This window comes from Chinchilla lanigera, unplaced genomic scaffold (assembly GCF_000276665.1).
Source record: "Chinchilla lanigera isolate Chin_1 unplaced genomic scaffold, ChiLan1.0 scaffold00053, whole genome shotgun sequence".
NCBI classification, from domain to species: Eukaryota; Metazoa; Chordata; class Mammalia; order Rodentia; family Chinchillidae; genus Chinchilla; species Chinchilla lanigera.
The window spans coordinates 11,845,964-11,871,988 of NW_004955454.1; the positions used below are offsets into that span (position 1 = coordinate 11,845,964).

The 26,025-nt window shown below is 38.4% G+C and overlaps 1 protein-coding gene across 7 annotated transcripts in view; it reads right to left on the reverse strand.

The window, feature by feature from the left end:
* St18 (suppression of tumorigenicity 18, zinc finger) overlaps nucleotides 1–26,025 on the reverse strand; it is a 300,859-nt gene that overhangs the window by 130,426 nt on the left and 144,408 nt on the right. Inside the window, exon 1 of one of the 7 annotated variants that reach the window (XM_013520262.1) lies at nucleotides 4,532–4,590. The exons of the other annotated variants lie outside the window; for them this stretch is intronic. The gene's annotated coding sequence lies outside the window, so the exon portion shown is untranslated. Of the gene's footprint in view, nucleotides 1–4,531; nucleotides 4,591–26,025 lie in introns of those variants that run through there. 7 annotated transcript variants of the gene reach the window in all.

Consider the following 26,025-nt stretch of genomic DNA (forward strand, 5'->3'; position numbering starts at 1 on the left):
AAAAAAAAAAAAAAAAAAAAAAAAAAAAAAATTAAAAAAAAATTGGACTACCGAAGTATCTTACAGGCTTAATGTTTACTTGTGCTTATTCACAGGTAATAAAATGCATGTATATTTAGCCAGAAGGAGGGCAGAGTAGGTAAAGATGAACTGTCTACTTTGCATGGATGAGCTTAATTTTAGGAAACTTTCAGGATCAAAGCTATTTTCTCTCAACAAGCAACCCCATTTTTAAATCAAATTTCTTTGTTTAATTTTCTAAGCACAACAACAGCAACAACAAAATAATTGCTTTCCTGAGCAATTTCTCCTGGCTGCTAGCTGCCCCCCACCCCCGGTCCTGCCCCTGGCCAAGCAGTTTCCGAACTGGCAAAGTTGCATTTGAGCCCCCTTTGAGTTCCAAGGTAAAAACCCTTTTAACTCCTATGAAAAATGAAATGCTGAGAGCACTGTGAGTGAAGACAGCTGTCCGTAAGTATCAGGGAGAGTTCTATTGTCCAGCTTGTCCCTGGGTAAAATGAATACTTTACAGCAGAGGCTGTTCAGCTTGGCTAAAGAGTGCGGGGAGAAGGGGAGGAGGTCACTGGAGATTTCGCACACTAATTTAATGTGGGAGAAGGACAGGCTCTGCATCTCCCTTGAACAGACCGGCAGCAATCTGGGCCCCCACAGAACTATCTCCTTTTGCCTGTGCTCTATTTATTCCTTATCTCTGTTTACCAACCGCTAGGTCCCTTTCATTCACACCATGAGGCCGTTTTCCTACTATCAGTCAGCAGCTGACACTGTGGAAGAGCCTCAAAGGCAAAAAGAAAAAAAAAAAAAAGATCAAAACTAAACCAAAGCTGTCTAAACAATGCAACAGTACAAGTAAATGCATAAACCCTGATTCTTAACCCAGCCCACAGGGTGCAAATAGAACCTTTATAGTAAATCCAACAAACCCACCACAGTGAGCTGCGGGCCACAGAGAAAGAAAAGTCAAAACACCATTCATGAAATCATCATCCAAACAGAATGGCTAAAATGGACACTGGCGACTGAAGCAGCCTTTCTCTCTGGGATATGCTTATCTCTATCACAGATCAATGAACTGGCAACCAGGAAAGATTTACCTTTTCAGAAAAGGTGAGCTACACACCGTCCTTCTAAGGGAAGCCTCACTGTCATTAAAATGCTAGCAGTTTATAAATCTACCAACATGATCGCAAGTTAAAGGGCTGCAGTATCAACTTTCGAATACCTTATTACATGGATTGAACTAAGTGATTCAAAAAATTTGGCATCAAACCTCCATTATATTTATATAAAGATGCTGGAAAATCCTGTAAAATTCAGCCAATTAAATACCCCCCATGTCTTACGGATTTTACCTACTTATGCCAAAATAATTAGGATGGCAGAGGGAATGGAAAAGACTGCTTCAGGTACACCTTTTTAATCTTTTGAAGCCCTCTGCAGGGTGTGAGTGGAAAGGAACATGAAGGACAGAAAAGAGAAAAAGAAACCAGGATGTGTGAATCTTTTCACCTTTTGGTAAACATACATTTGGAATCTAATATGATTTACTTGTTTTTTTTGTATTAATGGTCCATATTAAATAATTTTGAGTATTTCAACAAATAGGAGAGGATGATCACCTAATATAAATATGTCATTGAAGTTAAAGACATCAGGGAAGTCAAATATACACTTTAACATTATATTTATGTATAAGTATATATGTATGCACATGTACATATTATAATCATAGATATGCACACTACATGTCATGCATACCCAAGTAAAATGAGAAGGTGCACCATTTATAAAGCCTGTAGTTCTCTAGATTAAATGCTGAAAGTTTACATTTTCCTGAGCTTTTTTAATTGTTGAAATGATTGGAAATGATTGGTTATTGTCACAAAAAAATCAATGCCGTATTGACTCAATCACTAGGACCTTTACCAAAAAGGTATGACAATGCAAATCATTATCTAGGTTGATCAAACGAACCAGATTTCAGTTTGTGTTTTCACCTATATGCATTATGAGCAATGGAGTCTTTACTACTTGGATCCTTTTTTCCAAATGAATTAATGAATTAAATTTATCCTTTCACCAGCTGCTAGGCAGCAGATGGAACCATTTCTGAAGCCTTGTTGAATTCAATCCATAAAACTCATTTCCTAGGATTAGGAGTCCAAAGTTTCTTTTAATGTTTATATACCGCTTGGGATTTTGAATTTCATGATGTTAAACTTTCAATTTAACTATTCTTTTTGCATTTCATATCAAACAATTATGATCTTTTGGATTTCTATAGCAGACATGGCAGGTCACATAAGGACAAGAATTAATTTCAAGAGCAATAAAGTCATGCAAGTTACAGTTTTTTGATGCTTGTTCACATTGCTCTACTACCATAGAGATTATTTGCTTTGTGCCTTGATATCAATGTCAACATAAAGACTTATATATTTGATGGCTATGGGTTTTTTTATTAACATATAAATAGTTTAAAGGCAATCAAGGCCATTCATTAACATTATGAAAGTTTAAAGTTCTGCTGAGTTTTGCAGCTTAGCTATAAGACTAAGATTATTACATTATCTGAAAATAACTGCACTATCTGCCAGGTTAATTTATCTAATAGAATTTAATCCTGATCTTTAAAAATGGTGGTAAATCTTAATTACACAGAGTATGTACTTATGCATTTTATAACAGCTAACTTTTAAGGAAAAAGCTACCATGGACAGCTCCTCTCTTTCTAGTCTTTTGTAGAAAAGAACTTTGTGATTGTTTAAGAGAAACCACAAAATTTTAAATTATGATATTACTGCACAGTAGGAAAAGCCACTCAAAAAGTCTGCTTTAAGAATAACTAGATTAGAATCTCATAAAAGTTCCACTGCACTTTGAAATAATTTGTATACAGATACCCCGTGCTCTCCAAGGTGCAGTGTATCCAAATTTAAAATATAAAAGCTTTTAAGCTTAAAATAATGCTCCTGCTGTAACATAAATATGACTAAAAAAGAGTGAATCACTCTTATGTGTGACAGTGGTTTCTGCTAATTTGGCACAAAAAATCTATATTAACCTAATATTCTAGAAAACTAAGAAGGCCACATAATAATTATCACTGAGTAATTGAATATTTAGAAGCAAGAGAAAAGAGAACACCAGTAATCTTAGGTTACAAGCACAAAAGTAGGAACTCTGAAGGTGATATTGGCAAGGAAAAATAAAAACCAAGTCAGGGAAAGTATAATCTCGGTCCTATTTTAGATTTGGAGTTTGATTATTCCCCACAACTTATTATTCCCCCATTGTAAAGATAGCGCACATAGTTATATTCAAGATTGTTTCATAATTTTTTCTTTTTAAAGTATTGGGCTTGTAGTGTTAGTTATTGTGTAAGATAATTTGGTGTAACTTTTTTGTGGCAATAAGCCACTTTTCTCTTTAAAATAAGACTGAAGAAGTTATATTACACGCTTTGCCCGTTAGCTGCTTTGTCTTTTGAAACTTAAAAAAGATCAGTACACCTCTTTAGGAAACTTTGCTTATCCACATGTATATCAAAGCAAGCACCTTCATAAATGAATTGCTAAGACAAAAGGGATATGAGACAGAGTACTACTTATCAAGGTATTTGCAATTTTTCTCTGTCACTAAGAAATATTTCACTGAAATCATCCTTCTGCAAAATTTTCTTCAAGGTTAGTGTTAAGTCGTTCTCATTCTTCAACCTTTTTTAAAATTACTCTTTAACTTTCTAAATAGCCTTCTGACATCTACATCTATCAAAAATAAACTCTCATTTTTTAAGGAGACTGCTATTATTTAATGCCTTAAATATATAAATACAGAATTATATATACCATACTCGCCCAATTTAAATTTCTTAAGAACTTCCCACAAACTCTTTACCTTCCATATAGCTAATACCAGAATTTTGATTTTTTAAAAAACAACACGTGAAACTTCTTCTTGCTAATGGCTTTTTGTGTAAAATTATGCTAACAACCTCACCAAGGTCTCAGTTCTAGAAACATGCCCAATTTGAGATATCGCTGGTAATTTTTGTGATCTTAAAAATTAGTTCTACTTTACTTTCTGCAGAGAAAAAAGTGTAACTCAGTCTCATATCAAATATACTCTGTTTCAAATTCACACATTTCAGTAATGTATGTGAACAAAGACATTACTGATCCAGTTTAAATGCAATTGCACCATGACATTTTATTCTGCAGTCCTTCTCAAAACAGATACAAGAGCCCTTTTTTCCAAAAGAGAGAGAAATAACATTTAAAATAACTCCAAGTATACACCACAGCGGAAATCACAAATAGAAGTTCAAACAAACATCAGAAAACCTTCTGAACTTCAACCTCTGGCAACGTCCACGCATGCACCCCCTCCACCGAACCCCCTGCCAGAAACAAAAGTAACTGCCCTGACTGAAGACATGAAAACTTGCACACAGTCTGAGTGATTTAAATATCAGAGTGGAAAGGATGCCGTTGAAAAGTTTTAAACTTACTTTTTTGTGTATTTCCAAAACTTATAGTTCTCTCCTCCCTTGTGTGTTGAAAGGACACACTAAAGCTGTTCCTTTGAAAGGTAGTTCCCATGATATGACATGCAGTGCCTTTGACTGCTTAGAGATAAGCACCTGCGTGTGTAGCCCTCCTTACGTCACACCTCCCTATTCAGACCTTCTCAATATGATTCCCATTTGCACACCAACAGCCTCATGCGCATACACAGATTTTTTTCGGCTCTGGGCCCAAAACTTTCACTTTAATTTTCATCACATGATTGCTGTGGCATATGTCCTTCCAAACCGCCCATATATCAGTCACCATGCAAATGAGATGGAATATCACTCCTCTGCAGCAGATGGCCAGGGATGATAACAATGGCTCAACAGAGGAGATTCAATGTCCCTGACTTTATCGCCACGGCAACAACAACCTAAAATATATGTAATGGAAGTGGTGCTTATTAATTTTGCAAGCTCGAGTGTTCTGATTTTGTGAGTGAATGGGCTGAGTTAAAAAGGGGGCTGTGTCCTCCTGCCTCTAGAAGACTATCTATAAAAGCCAGGGACCTGGAAATTATTTTCAGTGACTAAGAAGGCAACAGCCTAGCAATTATTTGAGTAATTAGGTGTAATTCCTCCCTGTAGGCCTTGTACCCTCCTGTGCTTGCTTCACAGAAGCTCACGAATTAGACAGGCACAGATACTGAAAAGAAAAGTGCCTCAAGATACAGCGGGAGAGCTTGCGGGAGCCCTGTCACTTGGCCTCCACCAGGCTTGGTAAACACAAGCCCCAAGCTATAAGTAAATAGAGGCCCCACTTCACAAACACAGACCAATTAAAATGACAAAGGCAACCACACTTCGGGGTGGGGCTTAGGAAAGCTTTATTCTGCACCAGGCTCCATATGAGTTGCACACAGAATGGTCTCTTAGTTCAGGGCACCAAGCACTCTCTTTCCATGGCTGGCTGTCACAACCGGGCATGAGCACATGCATCTCTCTGTAGGTTGTGGGTTCTCACCCTGGGGTTTCTCTTTTTTCATTGCACTAGTTTTATCCCTGTCTCTGAGTGGATATTTGATAGGTTTGCCACTCCTAGTAGTATTTTTTTAAAAATTAAATGATGGAAAAAGTGATCAGTCCTTTAAACTCTACAAGCCCTTCCACATTTTAAAGGAATGATTCACCAACTGTCAGTATCCACGGATGAGAAATGGATAGAATGAAAAGTGGAGTGGAAAATCTTGTCTCCAAATATTTTCATGGAACTCTTTAAAAAATACAACATTTGCAACATTTTCATGCTAACCAATTTAAAAAATCTCTTTTTTTGCTAGTAGGGCTGAATCACATATTAACATTTTTTTAAAAGCTTAAGTATACTTCTTTTTCATTCTTTTAGGAGAAAACACAACCAAATTGGTCTCTGGACCCATGATAACAACAAATAGACATTTATAAAAACTTATTGCCTCTGAAGTGGACAGCTGTAAACACACAAAGAAAGAATTAAAACTTTCTCATGTTTTTAATATCAGCAAACCTCAGGCACTGTGCTAGGCTTTCTACACAGATCAGGAATAGGAGATAAAAGATATTAGTCTTCTCATGCAGGATGATCTAAACACACTTTGGAGTCCTCTTACCCTCTTTCTCTCTTACAATGGATTAGTGTTTTGAGAGGCAACTCCCACGTAGAAATCCCCTAACCTGGCCTGCTGGTATCCTCTAACTCCATATTGGTCAAAACAAAGCCAGGCTACTACTTGCTTAAATACAGTGTAATAGTAGATGGTTTACAGCTGGACTTTTTAAATAGCCACACTTCCCATATGAGGGGGTGTATACATTGCAATTCACTTTCTTCCTAGCATGTGTTTAATATTAATTCAATAATGTTTTGCAATATATTTGGCAGTACGAATAATAAATTGCATAGTGCAAAACTTCACTGTGCTATTTAAAGGTAACACTCCAGCACAGGACAAAGTAGGAGCACATTATCCAGTGTGAAAATGGCCACACTACCAGTGTACAAGACAACAAGCCCCTAGTGAACCCGGGGCCTGAGGTCCCAGCTCTACCATTACAGTCTACATGAGATGCATGAGAGCTTGCCCCGGCACAGTACAGCAAAAGTGTGATAGCTGACAGTCCAGTCACTAAGTCAGATGCAGTGATTCTACTGGGTATTATTATGACCAAAAATAAATGTCACTTATTATCAAGAATTTAAAACATAATAGTTCTATAGGAATATAAGTGACATACCATACCATTCACCCACTTGAACTGTACAATTTAAAAATTTGTCATATATTCGTGGAATTGTACAACTGTCACCAAAATTTTAGAACATTTTCATCACTCATCACTCCAAAGGAAAATATCTTACCTGTTAGCAATCACTTCCCATTCTCTACCCTCTCACCTCTCAGTCCCCTCTCTCAGGCCCCGGCAACACTAATCTACTTTCTGTCACTATAAATTCACCTGTTTTGGGATATTTCATAATAGTGGAGTCATACAATATGTTGCTCTTTATTACAGGCAAATTCCACTTTTGCATTTTCAAGGTTCACCCACGATGTAACACATATATCATTTCATTTCCTTTTACTACTGACTTCTATTTTACAGGAAATGAATATGCAAGGCTATTCATCATTGTATTTATTCACTCATCAGTTGATGGACATTCATGAATAATGCAGCTATAAACATTAGTGTGTAAATGTTTGTGTGGACTTATATCTTGATGTCTCTTAAGTATATACCTAGGAGTGGAATTGCTGTATCATTTGGTAATCTCTATGTTTAACTGTTTGAGAAACTTTCAAATTCTTTCCAAAGTTCCTGCATAATTTATATTCCTTCCAATAGTGTATGAGTGTTCCAATTTCTTTCCATATTCACCAACTCATTATTATCTTTTTTATTATGGCTATCTTTATGTGAAATGGTATCTCATTGTGGCTTTGATGAGCATTTCTCTAGTGACTAATGATACTGAATATCTTTCATGTGTTTATTGTGTGAATTGTATACTCAGATTTTTGGCCCATTTTAAATTAATTTCTTTTTAACATTTGGTTGTAGAAGTTTTTATATGCATATTCTACACACAATTTCTTATTAGGTACAGAATTTGAAAAAAAAATTCTCCCATTGTGTGCATTGTCTTTTTGCTTCCTCCATGTTGTTCTTTCAAACAGAGATTTTTAATTTGGGGAAGATCATTTATCCACATGTTTCTTTGGTAAATTGTGCTTTGTTGTCATATTTAAGAGATTATTGCTCAATTCAAGTTTACAAAGATTACACTTATATTTTCTTCTGAGACTCTTATGGTTTTCTCTCTATACTTAGGTCTTTGACTCATTTTTAGCTAATTTTTTATATGGTGTGAGGTAGGGATTCAACTACACTCTTTCACATATCTAGTGAATACATAGTTTTTCCAGCACCATTTGTCACAAATAATATTCTTTCCCCATTGAATTATTTCAGTACTCTTATTAAATGTCAGGTAATTATAGATATGAAGATTTATTGCTAGACTACCAATTCAATTTTATCCGTCTCTCAGTCTATATCCTGTACCACACTGTCTTCATTATTGTCACTTTTAGTAGGTTTTGAAATTGAGAAGTGCAAGTCTCCCAAAATTGTCCTTTTCAAGATGGTCTTAGGCTGTATGTGTCCTTTGAAGTTCTATCCAATTTTAGAATCAACCTGTCAATTTCTTTCTTTTTTTGCCAAAAATTTTTTTTGTTTTGTTTTTGTCTTCTTGTTTTTTTCTGGTACCAGGAATTGAACTCATGACCTTGTGTTTGCCAGGCAGGAGCTGTGCCACTGAGCTAAATCCCCAGCCCCCCAAAATATTAATTTTTAAAATACTTGCTATAGTACAAAAGAATAGGGCAGTCAACTGCAATAGTAACAGTGGAGAAGAAATCATCTGAGATTTTTCACAGGGGATGGTTTGAACCTGTAGATCACTTGATAAGCATTACTATCTCATCAGTATTATAATTTCTAATTAATAAACATGTCTTTCCATTTATTTGTCCTTTCTTTAATTCTTTTCAACAATGTTTTGTAGTGTTTACAATATAAATTTTATAATTCTCTTGGTAAATTTATTCCTTAGTATTTTATTCTCTTTGAAACTATTGCAAATACAATTAGTATTTTATTTTCATGTTTTGATTGTTCATTACTACATTTCTGTAAGTTGATATTGTAACTCATTTCTGAACTTGGTTTTTGGATCTAGAAGCATTTTTGATGGATTGTTTTTGGATTTCTAAATATGAATCTATATGATAGAAAATATCATCTGCAAATGGAGATAGTTTACTACTTACTTTCTAATCTAGGTTACTTTCATTTTATTTTCTTGCCTAATTGCCCTGAGTGGAGGAAGTGGCAAGAGAAAATATTATTCTAGGTGGAAAGAATCCAGACATTCAACGCCAAACAATGTTAGCTAATTTTGGAATTTTGAAATCTCAGTATAAAAAGCATTTTTAATTTAAAGCTAACTGCTACCTGGCACAATAATCTGGCCTACATTGGTTTAATCCCTAGGGGGGTCCAAAAAGAAATCCCATACTCTAAAATTTTACAAGTAGTTGGTATGGTTTCTGTCATGGTGTTGGCCAGATTTCATCCTTAAAAGAACAGTGTCATCCCCCTCTGCATAGGCTACTTTAGTTGCACAGAACATCTCTGAAGAAGTTAGCTATAGCCTATGAGAACTAAAACACAGTTTCCCTTTGAATGTTTCAGCTTCCAGCAGTACAGATCAACTAGATTCCAAGGTAGTGATACTGTACAAGTCAGACCACATGTTCAACTCTGGATTCCCCATCTTTTTGGCCAACACTGTGAGCATGCTCTGTCAGAATCAGATACAGACAGGACACCTAAGATTAAACTAAATAAGTGCAAGGCACAAGAGTATTGCCTATCCAGCTGTGTTGGTTTGGGGTTTTTGTAAGGAGAACAACACAGTACAGGACGCATATTTTACAAGATTATTTATAATAGTCACCCAAAGAATCATATACAAGAGAATGCATGAAATCTGTCCACACACTAAAGACCAAAGAATCCAGCTGAGGGCCTAGATTCCATGATAATTTCCTGCATGAGTCCAGCTGAAGACCTAGAGCCCATAACAATGCCTCCTACGAATCCAACTGGAGACCCAGAGCCCACAACAACATTTCATGCAGGTCTGTTTCACAGATCTGCACTGGGAAGGCCCAAACGTCAGTGGTGGAATCTAAAAGTCTGTGCCAGTGGGATGAAGGAGCTGTGCTAGCAGGCTGAGGGGTCTGCACTGGAGCCAGGAAGGGACATGCAAAGTAAGAACCAGAGCTCCTCTGCAAAGTACCACAGCCATCCTCAGCAACAGTGAGGTTCTGAGCTCCTCTGATGATCAGGAAAGCCGAGATCCCAGCAGGAAAGCCAACAAGACAAGCTTCCCCAGGAGACTGAGTAGTCCACCATCTTCCCCTCCAGAGCCAGGAAGCAATGCTCAGAATGAACATTAGAGCTCCCCTAAAGTGAAGCAAAGCCATTCTCAGCAACAATAAGGTCCTGAGCTCCTTGGCTGATAAGAACAGCCAAGTTCATCAGGAAAGCCAGCATAAGAAGCTCCTCCAAGATAACCAACGGCGCCTTACAACTTCTCTCTGCTTTCAGCAGCTTCTGCCAGCTCCCAACAGCCTTACTTCTTCTTCTCCAGTTCTGCCTTTTATGCTGCTGGCAACTATCCCCAAATGGGCCTCCCACACCCAGCATCACGCTGGTTAAGTTCAGCTGGGTGTTACAAGTTGACCACCAATTGTCAATCCATCACACCAGTTGACACTTTCAGCTGCTATACATGGACTCCACCTATGTCTTCTGTCTATTTGTAAAAATAGTTATTATATTTATAGTAACTAAGATGTAGCAAAATAAAATCAGATATTAGGAAAAGTGTAAAATCAAATGACATCTTGATAATGAATGGAAGAGGAGACACCTCTGAAATAGGAACATAGTAGGACAAACACTTCTAATAACAAAGATGAGCATGAGGATGATGGTATTTTCAACAGCAATGGTAGCCAACATTTACTGTAGTTCAAATCTTAGGGCAAGGTTACTCTAAATGCTTTTGGTGGATTAATTTAGAAACAGAGGCACAAAAATCTAACTAACTTTCCCAACTACATACTGCTAGCAAAGTTGTCAAAGTAGGACTCGAGCTCAGATGTTCTGATTGCAAACTCCATGCCCAAATACTGCACAATGCTACACAGTTTATTCCTATCCATGTACCCTAACAAGTCACTGAAAATCCCCACAGGTTTGATGAGGAAATTTTCCCATGAATTTTTTGGTGATTTCTTTTTATTCTTTGGTATTTCTGTAATTGATCCCAGTTATAAAAGGGTTTCTAATGTTGCTTCTTCAATTTTACAAAGCTGTTATCACTCCACAAAGTGAATTTTTCTTCTAAGCAATGAGGCAAATTATAAGTTTTAAGCATCTTTTTTAAAAATCAGGTGTTTTTTTGTATGAATAACTACAAGAATGCTAAAATACAGATCAAATTACAGTAAGGAGTAACACATTTCATGAGAGGCCTGGTATATCTATACCAGTTTCTGTTTTTGTATGTATACTTCTACATGTGTACCTATATGCATGCACCTATGTTAGCCTCAACATCTACTATATTTTTTTCTGTATCTTTTCAATATGGCCATGATATCAGATAAAGTTTTAGCTGTGAGAATGAGATTCTGAAGGATCCAGCAGGTTTTATTTTAGATCATCTACCACTCATGATCCAAAGCTCCATTTCACCACACGTGAAAGATCTTAATCCAGATTTTATGCAGTTTGAGATGCCACATAGAAAATGAGCACATGACAGTTAGAGTAAGCAGGGGTCACCAGTGCACGGACCACATACAGTGTAGTTGCTTGATGAAGAACAGAACCTTGATCCTTCTGAATCTCTTTCTCACAGCTAAAAAGCATGCCTCTGGCCAGATGCTGGACCTGTGTAAAGTCATTCTAACTGTGCAGCCCTTTATCATTTCCCTGCAAATCCCTTTCCTCTACGCACACATACACACACACACACACACACAATGTACACACACACAAATTTACCACGTTTAGATCTATTTGTGTTCAAACCAGCTTCTTCCTGTCTTCACACACACACACACAGTGCACGCACACACAAATTTACCATGTTTAGATCTATTTGTGTTTAAACTAGCTTATTCCTGTCTTCACACACACACAATACACACACACACACACACACACACACACACAAATTTACCATGTTTAAATCTACCTGTGTTTAAACTAGCTTATTCCTGTCTTCACGGAAAAGTAAGTAACTCAGTTGATTATGACTTCATTTAGGAAAAAATATCCACACTTTCAAGACAAGGACTTGAGTTCCTGGTCACTTCCTAGCTGTGATTTAAGTCACAGTGTCTCAAACAAAAGATTCTACAATTAGTTTTGTTAACGTGTTTGGAATAAGCTTCTTCATGACTGAATCATTAGCATTTAAAACAATAAAAAGAAAGGACAGCACAAAAGAGGAAGGATGGTTTTGAAATGGCCAGAGAGGAGCAAACACGCCTGCTGGCCAACATCGAATGTCCTAGGACTGGAGGTGAGGGTGACATGGCACTCTGTGTGCTCCGCTGGGGTCCCTGGCTTTTAGAGGGGTGAGAAAAAGAGGAAACACATCTGAATAAATCATTTGCAAAGACTTTTAAAATGGGCAGCATGTTCGGAGATCACACAGTATTTTTCTTACACTTAGCTGAACAGACAACATGGCTGGAGGCTATTTTGGACAGACTCCCAGGAAATGAGGCAAGGATGACAAATAATGTGATCCGCAGGGCTGTCTCAGATTCAGTGAGTCTCCTGTCAGTCAGTGTTCATCTATGGTCAGCCCCACGATGAAGGGTCCTCAAAGCACAGAAACATCCAGCTTAGTGATGAGGTTGCTCAGCTATGTTGCTGATCTAGGATTCAGGACACATTTTTGTTCTTATTGCTCACTCCCTATTCAATTAACCCCCAAACACACACTTTCTTCATCTTAGTAGAGAGTTTAGATTTTAAAGCTGCGGTCCTGCTAGGTCACTGGCTGGTCTCCTTGCTGAGAATCACTGCGCACGTTTCCAACACAGTCTACCATAGCACCCTCAGTGACACCACATACAGGACCCTCCCAGGATCAAACATCGCTTCTACTCTTCCAACTTCCTCGCATCCCTTCCCGAACTCCTGCAATTATATCTTCCCAACCCTACTTCCAAGGCCTTGTTCCAAGCTGTCATCTTGTACCAACTTGAGCTCCTAAAATATTCTAGGATCAGGTCTCTCTGAAGGCTTCAAGGTATTATTCCAGGACATCTTTTCTCTAGATTTATTCCCTACCATTATTTCTTTATAAAGTGAATCTAAATTCCAACTACTTGGGAAGCTAGGGCAAGGAGACTAAGCTCAAGCCAGCCGGGACCACACAGTGAGACCTCATCTCAAAAAACAAAACAAAATAAAACAAAACAAAAAGACTAATTCTACTATAAGGTAACCCTGGTCATGTCCACCCACATGCATTTCCTTTTCTTCCTAGACAAACGACCACACTCTGCTTCCCCAGCTACTTGAGGTTAGCAGCGACTGTGTCAGCTCAGATCAGCTGCAAAACTCATTTGCCACTTTCAGCACGGCCACTGGGATCACCCAATCACAGTCTCCAAGCTGTTACTTCTGCCCCCTGCAAAGTCATCCTCCAAAGCACAAGTTGAAGATGGGAGACGGAGGTCAGTCTGAGCCATGAGTGGCTGCATGCACCAAGCACACAGTTTTCTTCTAAAAACAAGAACTTGGGTCACCTTCTTGTTACTGGCAAGAAATACATGACATCTTCAGTTTAAAGAAAGAGAGGTTTATGTGGCTCACAGCATCCGAGGCTTTAGTCCTTGAACCATTGGCTCCAAAGCACGGAGGAAAACTGCTCAACTCACAGTATCTGGGAAGCAGAGAGCAGGAAGAAGAGGCGGAGAGGAAGGGGTGGGGACAAATAGTCTCCGAGGTCTCACATCCTTCCACTAGCGCCCATGTCCTCAGAGCTGATTCAGCGGTGAATTCTTCAGTGGGTTAGCGATTAACTCCATTAACAGTTAATCCGACAATCCCCCTTCCCACCCTCTCCAAAAAGAAAAACATAACAAAAATAAAAACCTTCTCCAGGAGGCTCTTAATCCAGTCAAGCCGACAGTCAACAGGAGCTGGTACAATGTACATCATCAAAAATTAAACCACTCTGAGCCAGGCATGGTGGTACAGACTTGTAGATCTACCAGGATTGAAACTTTGAGTCCAACACGGGCAACTTAGTGACTTTGTGAGACCCTGTCTCAAATAAAAAATTAAACAAAGATTGAGGACATAGCTCAGTGCAGAGGTCCTGGGCTTAATTCCCACTACTACCTAAATAAATAAATAAATAATACTTGTGTCATTGTACATTTAATTCGGATTTCTTATAAGGATAGTTTCTCCCTAATAAATGTGTCTCCTACAAGATTAAATTCGAATTTCCTAGAATTTCCTGGACATTCTCCATTTTGCCCCAGTCTTCTCTGAAGTTACATTACCTACTAGTTCCTACACACAAACTGCTTCACTTCTCCACATTTACTATAGGTGCCATATTCACATGCCTAGGAATGCCTTTATTTCATATAAAAAATCACTAAAGAAGCTTTAATTGTGACTGCCTCCCAGAATCCCCCTCTCAAAAGCAGGCAACACTTTGTTGTATCTCTACTCAGCCTATGACAATGGTGTCTGATCTTTCCCAGAAGCCCACATCTGTCATTGTATTGTTTGAGGTGATACCTCAATGCTTCTGTGAATGGTTTATTCTATCTTCTTGGCTTTTAGTTGCCCACTTTGGATCACCACACCCAGCATTTTAAATATTATGCTGCCATTTCCCACACACATTCAGACTGTGGAATCAAGTGATGAGTACATTACAATTTGGTAGATGAGATTCTTCGTCACATACAGAGGAACTGTGGCTATACCTACTGCTCCCCTATCTAAGCCACCCTCTGGGTAGATATATTGATAGCTTAAAATACTTAAAACTTTTCAGAGTAAATAGACTACTGATGCTCCCGAGCCTATGATAGAGTCTGTTCCAATAAATCCATCATAATTTGACAAAGCACTTAGTACACCTAACTGCTGAGCATCACAGCTTAGCAGCACAGTATACCATAGAGCACCAGTTACTTCGCATCATGATCTTATGGCTGGTTGGGAGCTGCAGTGCACTGTTACTGCCCAGCATTGAGACAGAAGATTGGATCACCCACTATTGGCCATGGAAAACATCAAATTGCAGCATAAAGTTTCTCCTGAATCTAGCTGCTGCATCACTGCAGAGCTGAGAAATTCTAATTCAGGACATCCTAAACTGGGGACTGTATCTAGTGTCAAAGTGTTAAATAGAGTCATAAATCACTGATGATGGAAGAAGATTCTAGAAACTATCTAAGGCCAGGTCTGAATTTCATGGAACATGTTTTACAAGAATGCATTCAAGTGATTATAAAGAGAATCAATATACCTTTGCAGAGGGCAAATACCAAATACTGTTGCTCATATTTACCTACTATTATGACTGGCGGACTTGGTGTTAACGTTTTTCTATACATACAATTTCTTCTTTTTGATAATACTATATAGATTTTGTAAGTGAAGTCTATCAAAGTTTGTTTAGTTATTTTGCACTCTTTAAAACAGAGACATTTCCCACTTGAATTTATGTGCAAATGTTTGGGAGGTCGTCCTAATTCTTGAACATTAAAAACAAGATATTAAGGACATTGGTAACTGCGTAGCATTTAGAAATAGTAAGTCTCCGAAATGTCATCATTACTGGAGAAGAAAATGTTCATCAAATTGGTTACCCCTATCATTCAATAATGTTAAAAATTCAAAATTTCAAAACCTGTTGATCCAAAGGAACTAATGAAATGATAACACTTGCTGAACTCCCGATGGGAAATATTTTTAAAACAACTTTTAGACTTTATTTTTATGGCAGGTTTAGGTTCACAGCAAAACGAAGTGGAAAATACAGAGAGTTCCTATTTACCTGTGCTAGTTACCACATGTGCAGCCTCTCCCGTTAACAACACCCCCACCAGAGTGGTCCTCCTTTATCCCGTGAGGGTACGTGGGCACATTGTTCTCACCTGAAGTCCACAGACTGCGTTAAGATTCATATTTGGTGTTACACATTCTATTAATTTGGACAAATGGGTAATGGTATGTATACACTATAATGTCAACCAGTAGCTTCACTGCCCTAAAAGTCTTTGATACACCACTTATTAATCCCTCACTCCTTCTAACCTCTGACAACCACTAGCTGTGTACTGTCCCCACAGCTTTGCCTTTTCTAGAATGTCATATAGATAAAGTCAGACAGTATAGTCCTTTCAGCTTGGTTGCTCTCACTTAATGGATTTCCTCCATGTCTTCTCATGGCTTAATAGCTCATTTCTTTTTAGCATTGACCAATATTCCAATGTCTGGATGTACCACAATCTCCTTAGCCATTTGCATACTGAAGAATATATTGGTTACTTTCAAGTTTTAATAATTATGAATATAGGCACATAAATATTCAAGGGGAGGTTTTGTGTGGAAATAAATTTTTAGCTCCTTTGAGTAAACTTCAAGGAGAATGATTACTGGATCATGTGATAAGAATAAGGTTAGTTTTGTAAGAACTGTATTCTGGGATAGCTCTATCACAGTGCGTTCACATGGGCAATGACTGAGAGTCCCTATTGCTAGAAATCTTCCCGAATGTTTGGTGTTGTGAATAACTAAAATATTTAATTGCCAAGATTTTCATTGCTTACAAATAAATCACATGTCTTTAAGCTAGCAGGTATAAGTATGCAGATGCACACACCTGGCCTACTTTATATCATTTCATGAACTGTTAAATCACCATCAAAATGATAATATGGAGTTAATGTTACTACATAATACCACAATATATAAAAAGTAAACATTACAAAATTTGGGGGCTAGTAATCAGATTTCCACTAATAATAGCAAATATCCATTAGACATACAGTAATATGGGCACTGAGCTAATCAATTCATTTTTCATAGAACACTAAGACATGTGTCTTATAATCTCTCCAGTACAGATAAAGAAACTGAGCACTTAGATTTGGTTAAGAAAATGTTTGTTCAAAGAAATTAACATTTTCGCCATTTGCAGGAAAAAACGGCATGAGGTCAACTTAGGTAATAAATCAACAGACAAAATTCAGCCTTTGCTTTAGATTCTACATGTGAGGTAAACAAATGGAAACTGTAAGATACACATAAGAGAAAAACAAAAAACCCAAAACCAATGTTAAGGATGGTTAAAGGGATTTACAAACTCTAACACAAGTTAGATTCAGCCTAATTTTCTCTTCTCTTCACATATTTGTTATTAAAAGGGACTTGAAGAAGAATAGCAGAATATGGATTCCTAAAAGCATAAAATGTTAGTATTTCAGGGGTGCACCCTCAGGTTTGTTGATACACTGTCACCTCAGGTTTCAGATACACTGAGAGCAACTCCAGCACCAGAAGCTGTGGAACAATCCTCACTAGTGTTGCATATATTAAAACACACACTATTTTTCTGCACAGAATGACTAGCTTTTGCACTGAACAAAAGACTTAACCCAGGGCCTTTGCACTGAAATAAATCCCTGCCCCTTTATTTATTTATTTATTTATTTATTTATTTATTTATTTATTTTGAGACAGAACCTTGCTAAATCACTAAATTGTCTAGGGTGGCCTCAAACTTCCAATCCTCCTGTCTCAGCTTCCCAGAATGCTAGGATTACAGCTACACAACACCATGTCTGCTTATGATTGACATTCTTATGGGGAATTTTCCTTTTAAGACATCAAAATGCCTTTTCTTATTGATAGATTTAGTGTGGAAATCACCGTAAATCATAATATTTAACATACCTAAAGTTGGAGAATTGGTTATATTAACCAATTAGAACATTTCACTAGGATTTGGGGGCTTGTGCTCAGAGAAAACAAACCTTAGTCCTCTATGTGTGGTTAAAATAATAAATCTAAAGCTGCTAATTCTGTGTTTGCAGTGATATAGAAGAAATGCATTAGAACAGGAAAGAATAAAGCTCATAAAAAGAGAGAAGTAGATATATAAAAGATAAAGGTCCTTGTTTTATTTGTTCCTGAAGCTATAATTCATTCTTGTCCATCCCATAATACCCTACTTTTGCCCTCCTGGTTTGAGTTAGAATTATGTCCTTGTAAACAAGAGTCCTGGTAGTCACCACACATTTATTTTCAGTGCAAAGTGATGAAATATTCAAGAATGGTTTTGAAAATGAGAAAATAAACAGATCCATCCCCAGAGAAGTGCAGAAAGGCCCAGAGTACTTGATTCAAGAGACGTTCACAGGTGTGACACAGTACAAAGTAGAGCTGCTGACTCAAAGGCACTTTGAGAAGGTGGCCTTAAAAAAAAGACTGATGCGGATGAATTACTGCCTGTTATTGTTTGTTTTACAGAAAACACTTCTATCCGATCTTCTTCTTCCTATCTGCTGTCCTGGAGGAAAATGAGAGAAGGCACCTGCCACCAGAAATTTAAAGTCTAGAATAAACAGAAAAACAAACAAACGCGGATGACAGCTATGAACGTAAAACTCAGTGGGAAGAACGGAGAGGGTGTCCCATGTATGGTGTGGCACTGACCAAGGGAGGTGCCCCTGGAAAGATGATGCTGAGACCTTGAAGACCGACATGAGTCAGTCAGTGGAAGATCTGAGGGCAGAGAGCAAAGCAGAACACAAGGTGTGTGCACACGTCTGAGGACAAGAAGAATCCAGAACACCGGAAAGAAAACAGAAAGGACACAGGCTGGAGCAGAGCAAACAAAGGCGAGACAGGAGATGAGACCGGAGGTTGAGCAAGGGTCACACCATCTAGGGTGTAAAGCCATAGCAAGTGCTTGGAGTTCCTGCAAAAGCAATGCGAAGTTTCTTGAAGACCCCAACCAAAGGAGGGAACATAATCTGAATTTTATTTTTAGAACATCATTCCAGCTATGGTATGGAGAAAAGACTAAGGGGAGATCGAAGCAAGCAGCAAGACAAATTAAACGCTGTTGAACCAATGTAGGGAGCCATAAGGTAGTTTACCTTCTAGAAGGGTTACCATTGCAGATGGAGAAAAATGGTCAGAGTCAAGATATAGCTTGGAGATGGAATGCATAAAACTTGTTGTAGGTGAAACAGAAATTAACTTCTTGTCCGGGGCTTGAACAACTGCAAGGAAAGGAGCTCATTTAGTGACAAAGGGAAATTGAAAGGAGCAAGTCTTGGTGGATGTAGGGAAATAAAGAATTCTCTTCTGGCCACGTTAAAATTAAGATACCTATGGGGAATAATTCTGGGCTTTAGTAGAAAGTTCAATTCAGGAGACAGAAATTTGGATGTCATAGTCATACTGCAGGTAGCATTTAAAGCCAGAGGGACCAGGTAAGATTACATAGGAGAACACAGCTGGAGAAGAGGAAAAATCCAAGGACTGCGCCACAGAACTGCCTGACACTTAAGGACAAGCAAAGAGGAGAAGTTAATAGGGTGGGCTGAGCAGTCGATGTTACCGAAGTTAAGAGACAGAGTTTTTCTTAGGAAAGAGCACGTGATCAGCAGTGACACAGAGATGAAAAGTATCTGTGAGAGGTCAAATAAGTTGAAAACAGAAAAGATCAATAAACTTGCAGTTGGAGGTCAATAGTGGCCATGTGATAGCAGTTTCTGGAAGGGTAGAAATAAGGAGGCACTGCTGTGAAAACGGGATGGCATGGAAGTGGCAGCTCGGGCATAGATGGATTTATGAATACATGCTGCTATGACAATCAGCAGAGCGACAAGGACACACATGTAGTTGGAGATGGGAATATACAGTGCAGTAGAGCAAAGGTGGAAAAGAAGACTGGGGTGATTCCCACGAGGTGTCACAATCAGCCACAGTGCATTCATGCTTGTGAAGAAGGGGCACTCGTCACAGTGGAACGGAGCCTTGAAAGGTAGGCTCCCAGGGTGGTAGCATCACCAGTGATGAGAAGGTGGCAGGCATGACCATGAGGATGACGTAGACTGGGATGAGAGGAAGAGATCAGTGGAGGTGAGCAGGGTGAGAGGATGAGGGGTCAGGGTATTGGAACGGGGAGCGTGTTGCTGTGGGTGGTATCAGGAGTGTGGCAGAGAGGAGGAGTATGGTCTGGACTTGAAATCATCCATGAATATGTAAACAGGGATCAGAAAGAAGTGATTGAGAGGACACAACCTCCAATAAGTGGAATTCTGGATATCTGAAGAAGAAATAGAAGTAATGCAAGGAGGAAGATCATCGACTTTCCCTTCAAATTCTGAGAGAAGAGGAGAAAAAGTGACAAAACTCACTCTCATCTTGAGAGAGATTCACGGATGATAGTGGTCTAAGATGTCCAGAGACATTCCACGTCCCCAAGAGCTTTTTAATCAAGTGGGAAAATATATACCTATTATCTTTTTTGTATAAAATATGCTTTATTCTTCTTTAAAAGGGTTCAGAGCTTGGTTTTAAGTCAGGCCGCACACCTTCCATCAGTCTGACATCTCTCACCATGTCAGCCTGACTCTGGATAACAATACTTCATTTAATGCAAAAGAAAAAACTGTTCTAATTTTTAGGAAAAAAGTCCAGTTCTGAGAACAATTGACACTAGTTTGTAATTTAAAACAAAATGAGGGCTAATGTCTCATGTTGCTTTATACACACAGAACCAGGAATGTAATTCTCCATACTCAGGCAGGCACTGATACTGATGGGACACTGCAGACCCACACACATACACATATACACATGCGTACACACACACACACACACACACACACACACACACACACACACACACACTTCCCCCAAACAACAAAATTCAGAGCATGTCAAATGGAAAATCTTTGTGATGGTATTGACCAAAAACCCTTAGAGTCGGCAGTCTATCTGAAATTAGAGGGTAGGATGTTTTGATCTTGACCCTATGATGAAGAAATCTACTGTCACGATCAGAAAAAAAAACTTTGGAAGTACCACCATTTTTTACTTTAAAATTCTAGAAACACTTACACCTATTATTAACTAAATAAAAACTGACAGAATAATTGCTACGCAGCCCATATTTAAGACCAGTGTTAAACACTTTCTTGCTGCATACAAATATTAAACAGAGTATTTGTATCCACAGAGTTCACCTGAGTATCCGGAGGCAACACAGGGCCGTCAGACTCCCGGGCGAAAGGCCAGGGAAATGCTCTGTGCTGGGCCCTGAGCTGTCTTGGGTACCCTCTCTCGGGAGTTTCCTCTACTGCTGCCTCCTTCCTGCCTTTCGTCTCAGCACCTAATTCATCTAGGGATAGACATTGGAGAGCAGAATGAGAGTCAGAGGAAATAGGGCGGGAAAATAAAGCTAATGGTCATAGTTCACCTCTAAATATAAACGCGGTGGCACTGTTATTTCTTTGTTCTAATCTGCAAGTTTCCTTTTAGGCAAAATAAAACGTAGTTAGAATTTGTCACTACCTACTTGCTGATGATGACAAAATTCCGATACTGAGAAACATCAGAGCACGCTGGTGACTATATGTGTAAATGTTAAAATGAACCCCATCCTTCCCAGTGGTGAGAACTGAGTCTTCACGGAATTATCCCCCACGCTGCCTTCCTGGGTCTCACATTTGAGTAGGTTCCAAGTTTTCAAATGCAGAGGGACCTCAAGTCAGGAGGATTTGAATTCAAATGCAGAGGGACCTCAAGGTAGGAGGATTTGAATTGCTTTCTTTCAAGTTTATGGTGGTGTAAAAGAGATGTGCCTTCAGTAGAAACAATAGTTATAATTTTGAAGTTTAACATTTTCCAGGATAGTGCTTATTAAGTTGCCACCTCTCCCCAGCATCCTCGTCCACATAAGATCCTCATTAGCTTAAGATCACCGCCGCCACCTTCTGAGTCATTCGAAGTGATCCGCATCAATATAAGATCCTGCTCAGCACAAGACCACCACTGTCCTTTCTTTGTGCTATGGGCTGTAACACCTTCCAGGAAACTGGGGACTCACGGCAGGGGTCCCCAATAAATACTTACAACATTTTCACCTTGGAATGGGTTTATAGAGATTTAACCTTACCACCAGCCCAGGAGTGTCTGTCTTGTACTAACTATTGACTAAAGAAAAGAGTGGAATTTCTGATTCAACGGGTCCTATAATGTCAAGGCGACCAAGAACATACAAGGGGGAAATGGATCTTGTCTCTCATAAGGCCAGCCCGTCACGTCCTCAAGGCGGCTGGGTGATGATGCTGAAGCTGAGGAGAGCTTCTGTATGTTTACTAACACATTGTTCCAGAAAGAAAACTGCCTGTAAGAATTCATAAAATGCAAAGATACACAGTAAAGGAATGGAAAAGCCAAGTTAGGGGATTGCCAATGGGCCGGGGATATAGCTGAAGACTTTAGAACACAAAGCCCTATTCCCTTGTTGTGAGCAGGCCAGCAAGGATGCAACAAGCTTCTGAGCAAGACGTGTACAAGGGCCAGCTCATAGTACCTATGCAGTCACGACAGACCTATTGCATGGGAGAGGTGCAACATCTCTTGGCATGGAGGCCCATCTGGACTTCTGCCTCAGAAGAAGGTTTTGCCTAACACACTGAGAAGTGCTCAACAGTGTCCTCACTGCACACATAATGACCTCTTGTGGCCCTTTGCTATAGACTGTTATAGCTGTAGCTATACCAAGCTACAGTGCATGGAGCTGAAGCTGCTAGAACTCAACCAAGGGAAAATTTTTAGGATATCTAGGCTATTATTCAAAAACTATCACAGATAGTTATATTATTTCTATCAGATTTTAACCAATGTTGGTGGCAGTGACTTTACACCTGTATGACAGACTCTATTACTCTCCATTTGGATATGAAATGAGGGTGCACATCTTGGAAGCTTCCCCATGCACTCTAACACACTGATAAATGTTTGAACACATACCCATAGAACCTGAATCGGATGGTTGGTTTTCTTCAGGAAAACGGTGATGACAAGTAAAAACAGATGCCCAATTATGAGTGATCAGACTAGCATCATTCTGGGGGGCCAGACTTCTGAAGGACCTGCAGCTTGCTGTCACTTAGTAGGTGTTGGATCCTCATGAAGGCACCATCTGTCCCACTACTCCAGACATTCCTGAGAAAATACTGGCTGCCTTTTGGGTGACTGAACACCTGTGTTCGAGACAAACTCAATGTGAGTAAGGGTGGCTCGATGCAACTAGATGTTTGAACAATCAGGGTATATCATGGAATTGCTTCAATTCTCCCCCGAGTAACAGTTCTAGCTGGAAGGTGGGTATCAGTACTCTTGTGTGTCTCTTAGAAAATTTCACTTGACATCGTAGAATAAGCACTTTCTAAATCTTCTAAATTCCTTGTAAAACTTATTTGAATGAATGGAGTCAACAAACTTAATTTTTTCCGTTTGTTCCATGGTATGCTCAATGATTCCTCTATTGTATGAGGAGGCTTTTTCATTATCAATAATGCTGTGTGACTATATCTTCTTGAGAACATACTTTTCTCTTCTTGTATGTCTGTGTTGAGAGAATACTTGAGACCTACACATTATGTGAATTTCAAGTATACAGTATAACATTTTTTACCAAAAGTCACCATGCTATATATTAGGTTTCCAAAACCTATTTATTTTGCAAAACAGAAACAAAAAAGCAGTAACTATGTATGGTGATAGGTACTATAATTAGCTTGATTATAGTGATCATTTAACAAATGTATGTACATGCCACATCATTAAGTTATATGCCTTAATTATATACAACAAGAAATGCACCTTCTTCCCAGCACTCTGAAAGGCAGAAAGATTGCAAGTCAGAAGCCAGACCTGGCCAGCTCAGAAACCTAGCAAGACTCTGCCTCAAAGATAAAAATTGAAATGGCAGGGGAAGTAGCTAGGTGAAAATGCCCTGCGTTCAGTTCTCAGAACCACAAATAAAGGAAGGAAGGATGGAAGGAAAGGAGGGAGGGAGGGAAAGAAAACAGAAAGAAGAACAGAAAGCAGTGCTTGAGATGAGAAATTAATAGGTAAAAGGTATAGAGTTTCTTTTTGAGGCAATAAAAATGGTCTAAAATTGTGGTGCTGTGCTGTGCCATTCTGTGAATACAGAGTCCATTGAGGTGAACTCTTAGAGTGGGCAAAGCATATGCTATGTGACTGAAGCTCAATAACGCTGCCGCTAAAGTCTTGTTCCTTACTAAGAGATTTTAACCCAGCAAAGAATATCAAAATTAAAGTACAGCACCAGAGTGTATGAACATATTTAAAGCATTGGTACTCGACAAACATTCATGGAACACACAGATGAATGAATAAATGCTTTCTTAATGAGGGTGCATATAACTTTAAAATAAATTTTGTTCCATTAAATTCTTACAGGCTTTACAAATTCAGCCATCAAATAGAAGAAAGAGAAAAGCATATGCATAGAACATTCTGAAAGTAAGGCAGAGAAGTACTCAATAAATCCTTGAATATATGAATTTATTATCCGAGAGTTTTCTAGAGACCCCCCTTCTTATGCCATACCCAAAACTAAATTAAAGTGGATTAAAGACTTAAATGGAAGACCATAAACCTATAAATCCTAGAAGAAAACATAAAGTAAAATTTCATGGCATTGGTCTTGGTAATGATTTCATGAATATGACACCAAAAACACAGGCAACAAAACCAAAAATAAACAAATGAAATTACAGCAGATTAAAGAGTTTGTGCACAGCAAAGGAAAAAAATCAGTAGAGTGAGAAAGCTACCTACAAAATGAGAGAAAGAATTTGCAAATCATATGGGTGGTAAGGGAATAATCTCCAGAATTCCTACAACTGAGTAATTAAAAAATTAATAGCTTGATTTAAAAGTGGGAGAGCTGAAATAGCCAGGCATGGTGGCACATGCCTATAACCCTAGCACTTGAGAAGCTTAGGCAGGCAGATCGCTATGAGTTTTAGGCCAGCCTAAACTACATGGCTACACAGAAAGACCCTGCCTCAGAAAGCAAAAAACTAAAATAAATAAATAAACAAACAAATAAATTAAATAAAGTACTGAAGGGGCTGGGGATTTAGCTCAGCGGCAAAAGCGCCTGCCTGGCAGGCGCAAGGTCGTGAGTTCGGTTCCTGGTACCGGAGAAAAACCAAAAACAAAAAACAAAACAAAAAAAAAATAAATAAATAAATAAAGTACTGAAGTAATGAATCTCTTCATCAAATCCCTTCTGATGGTCAATATTAACTGACATTTTTATTTAGTAGAAAATCAACAATATCTCATTCATTTCTTAGGGTGATCTTAAAAATGATTTGGCCACTCTAAGCAACTTTCTTTTTTTTTGTTTTGTTTTTTTTCCAGAACCGGGAATTGAGCTCACGACCTTGGGCTTGCCAGGCAGGCGCTGTGCCGCTGAGCTAAATCACCAGCCACCATGAGCAGCTTTATTTCGAAGAGCTTTACTTAGTATCATTTTTACTTTTAATCAGAACACTAAATCCTGTGGAAAAAATGTGATGACTACCCAAGAATGTTTCCTTAACATTGTGTACCGTCAAAAATAAAGTATTACGTTTTATTCTCTTTAACAGTTTGATCAGCCTGGCATTCTTACATCTGGTAATCTGAGCAACTTCACTGAAGATAACAATATGTAATACAACAACCACGATTAATTCCTATCATTTTGTTCCGAAACCCTGCATCATTTTTATCGTTTTTGCTTTGTTTTGTTTTTGTCTATATTGTTGGTATTTTGCTATTGTTCTTTTTTTATTATTCTCTTTAAAATAAAAAAGTATTACCAAGATAGCAAAAAAATGAGAAAACTTGAATAGATACTCCTCTGAATACAACATACCAATGTCCAATCACAAATAAATATAGATAGACCAATAGATAGATCGGTAATAGATGATAGATAGATAGATGATAGATAGATGATAGACAGACAGATAGACAGATAGATAGAGTTTGATGTTACTAATCCACAGGGAAATGCAAATGAAACAGTGGGGCACTATCTCACACCTGGCTAATATGAGAAAGTACGTTGGCAAAGATATGGGGAAAAGAGCGCTCTTGCACACATTAGTAGAAATGTAAATTAGCACAGCCATTACAGAATACAGAATGATGGTTCCTCAGAAAATGAAAAGTAGAACTGCCATAGCATTTCTGGGCATTTATTCCAAAAA